The sequence below is a fragment of the Echinops telfairi genome, unplaced genomic scaffold (assembly GCF_000313985.2).
Source record: "Echinops telfairi isolate 266 unplaced genomic scaffold, ASM31398v2 ScPeMD7_5868;HRSCAF=6743_0, whole genome shotgun sequence".
Lineage (NCBI taxonomy): Eukaryota > Metazoa > Chordata > Mammalia > Afrosoricida > Tenrecidae > Echinops > Echinops telfairi.
The window spans coordinates 529,201-532,631 of record NW_022109767.1 but is presented as its reverse complement, the minus strand read 5'-3'; the positions used below and the strand labels follow the sequence as shown (position 1 = coordinate 532,631).

General features: G+C 42.9%; 1 non-coding gene across 1 annotated transcript; it reads left to right on the top strand.

The window, feature by feature from the left end:
- The first annotated feature begins 1,598 nt into the window (after positions 1-1,598).
- TRNAL-CAG lies at positions 1,599-1,681 on the top strand. The gene has a single exon. It is a non-coding gene; the product is annotated as a tRNA-Leu (tRNA).
- Positions 1,682-3,431: the final 1,750 nt, after the last annotated feature.

The window sequence follows — 3,431 nt, the reverse complement described above, 5'->3', positions numbered from 1 at the left end:
TATGCTTTACACGATTGGTGTATGTATAGATTGTGATAAGAGTTGTATGAGCCCCTAATAAAATGATTAAAAAGAGGGGAAAAAATATCTTCCCTATAATCACTCCAAGAATGAGATTTTAATCCTCTCTAGAAACTGCTTTTCCTTGTATCTCTTGGAAAGGGTGGGCTCTGTTATTTCAGGAGCCTACGACCACCTTTCTTGCTGAGATTCATCTCCGGCCATCTCCCAAATGGACAGCGAGCCTCTCCCAGTCAGGGAGAACGCTCTCAGCCTGACAGCCTGACCTTACTTTACTGAGCTGATCCTTGTCTTTAACAATATTTTGGTCTGGATCCCTGCATCACATAGGCCGTAAAAGAAAGTTCAGATTGTCTCTGAAATACAAAGCCCCAGAACAATGGTCTCAGGCCTGGATGCATATTTGAATCATACCAAGTGTAGGTTGTAATCCGGGTGCCATTTCCAGAAATTCTCTTTCAGTCTGTCAGGGGTCAGGAAGATGCTGGTATGTTTTATGGTTTCCAAAGAAGAAAACACCATCCTAGAAGAATATAAAAGGCATTATTTATATGCTTCCACATCCCACCTCCCCCTAACGTCAGAATATTTTGTTAAAAACACTACGATTATTGTATTTCAAACCAGTGATTCTCACACGCGAGCTTGCATCAGGATCCAGCGGAGGGCTTATTATTAAAAAGATTAAATGACCCTCCACCCTGAAGTTTCCAATTCAGTAAGTAGGTCTTGGAGCGCAGCTGAGAATTTGCTTTTCCAATTCGTTCCCTGGGATCAGGATGCTGATGGTGGGAGGACACACTTTCAGAACCACTGTTGAAACCAAGGAATTAAGTGTTGTATTTTATCAAGTCGGTTTGCAATTAGAACTAAGGTCCCCTGACTTCCACATTCTACTTCCATATTCTACCACGGGATCCTGAATGTTTAACACTTGTTAACAAAATTTTAATTGGACTTTCATGCATATTTAGAAATCTGGAGGCGGTAAAGCTTTGCTGTCGAGTAGCCCTGACACTGGCTTTGTTAAGTACGAAATCACTCATCTTTTTCAGTTTTTAAAAAAAAATCCTAATTACTTTTCATTGCTGTATAACACCAAGTGCAAAAATCCTTCCCGTGCAACTCCTAAACGCAGCTCGGAAGACCGCCCCCTTGAGTCGGCAGATGGAACCACGCCCGGGGCGAATTTAAACTCCGGGGAGCAGGGCTTCAGACCGGCAAAGATGGAGTGATGCCAAAACCTCCTGCAAGAAAGCGTAAAGTTAAGCACAATTTAAATTTGTTTAAACAAGGCAATTTAGCAGGGATGCGATTCTAGTAAACGGGTAGAAAGCCCTCCTTTCTCCTCGAGCTCCGCCGGCCACGGGAGCTTCGGGTCGAGCCCGTCATTCTGCAGCTCCGGCAACGCCCGCTGCTTTCTGGAATCTCGCGGGACTCAGTGTCTGGCACGATCATCCAAGGTCCGATTTCGCTTTTAATCAAGGAATTAAAACAATGTAAGGAGAAGAAAAGCTACAGACTAGCGGTTTGGGTAGACGGAGAAGGGAGTTCTGAGAAAAGCTACTGTGCAGCGAGTCAGGATGGCCGAGCGGTCTAAGGCGCTGCGTTCAGGTCGCAGTCTCCCCTGGAGGCGTGGGTTCGAATCCCACTCCTGACAGTAGCTACGTACTTTTTACTGGGCGACCCCCTTACAGCCTACCGTGAAAGGATTAGAAATTTATTAAAATGAAGTTTTGTACCCGACAGAAGGATTATCTAAAGGAAACCTTGAACGCGAAAGAGTGGTTTAAGAATTAACTATTTAAAAAGAAAAAAAAAAACGCACTGGCATATCCATCCACCAGGAAAAGAGTATTCAAACTTTCTTTCTTCCCCTCTTTTGATGAGGTATAAAAAAGAAAAACTGCCTGTGGCCCTAGTCAGAATCTAGTTGGTGTATAATAGCGTCCGGAGTACTAGGAAGAATTAACTACTGATTTCAATCTCATTTCCATTCTGTTTTCTTTCTGCCATCTCACTTTTACAGGCAAAGAACTGAATGAAAGTGGCTGCTTGGCGAATGCCCATTATTATGACTGACGTATGCAGGACCCCTCGTTCGTCCTACTTACTTATTCCTTTTAAATTCACTTTGCTCAATTCAATTTCATTTCTATACCTGGGGGAAAAAAAACGGAAAAGGCAACCCTTTTTTTTGTTTTTTTGATACGGTTCTGTAAAACATGTATTACTGATTTAGGGTCATGCCTTCTTCCTTTACCTGAATGGCCCCATGTCACATATCTACTTTTTACGTTATCCCCATGGCACTACAGTTTTGAGATTTCTCTGTGCACATCTAGGTATTTGCCGCTTAGATCCCAGCTTGTGTCCACATTCCCACCCTGCATCCCCAGCCTTGTCACCAAATAAGGAAGGCATCCCTAGCTACCCCCTTACAGACGTGCAAGATTTTATTTGAGATGCAGCAGAACCCAAGAAAATGACTGACACCGTGCAGGGCTGTGCTTCGTGACATCCAGAACTATCCCTGAGGTTCAGAGTTCTGCCTATCAGCCCTGCACTGGGCTTTGTAAATACAAAATCTTACCTTGGAGGTGAAGAGCTACCGTTATGAACTTTAATACGCCATGCTTCTATTTTGAACTCATAACTTGGATATTGTTTATCATTCATACATAATTTATTGCAGTCTCAATTAATTAAAACAAAACAGGTTACCGAAAGTCCCCCTTGTCATTCTCAACCAAATAAAATAAATAGATCAATGGAGTATCAGATTACAAAGGCAGAAAACTAGGTTAATCTTTTTATAATCATTGATATTCAATATGTTTTATTCTTGCCTTCTTCAAAACGGCCCCACATTGGATCCACAGAACCTCTCGGCCACAGAACATCTGTGGCAAACTTCCTTTATCTTTTCATTCTATTTTTCCATGAGTCTAACTCTGGGTTTCATTTTCATTTTAACTGAAAGAAAAATGAATTGTTGCCACTTGGAAAGACTGTTGTCCGCAACGATCAAAACAAACACTATTTTGCCTTCCTGTTGTGATGACTACACGCTGGTTCCGTTTCTCCCTCCTCAGATATCCGGAATGAAACATGATCTTCAGTCCCCACTTGGATCTGGGACTAGTTGACAAAAGAGGAAATCGCTAATAGATGTGTGTCCCAGGGAGATCTGAGAGGTGTCTGCAGGGCCAGCAACTTGATCCCATGTTACCTGTGCTGATCCCACGCAATTCATGTGTTACCTGTGCTGCTGGGTGGCCTCTGCCACTTTAGGAGGCTTATGACCTACCAGCGACTTTGCTTACCTGAGTCTTGGTCGTGACCTCTCCTTTAAAAAGAGAAAATAGTTTTCTCTTACATGGTGGATCTACCACCCACTGTCAGTTTGC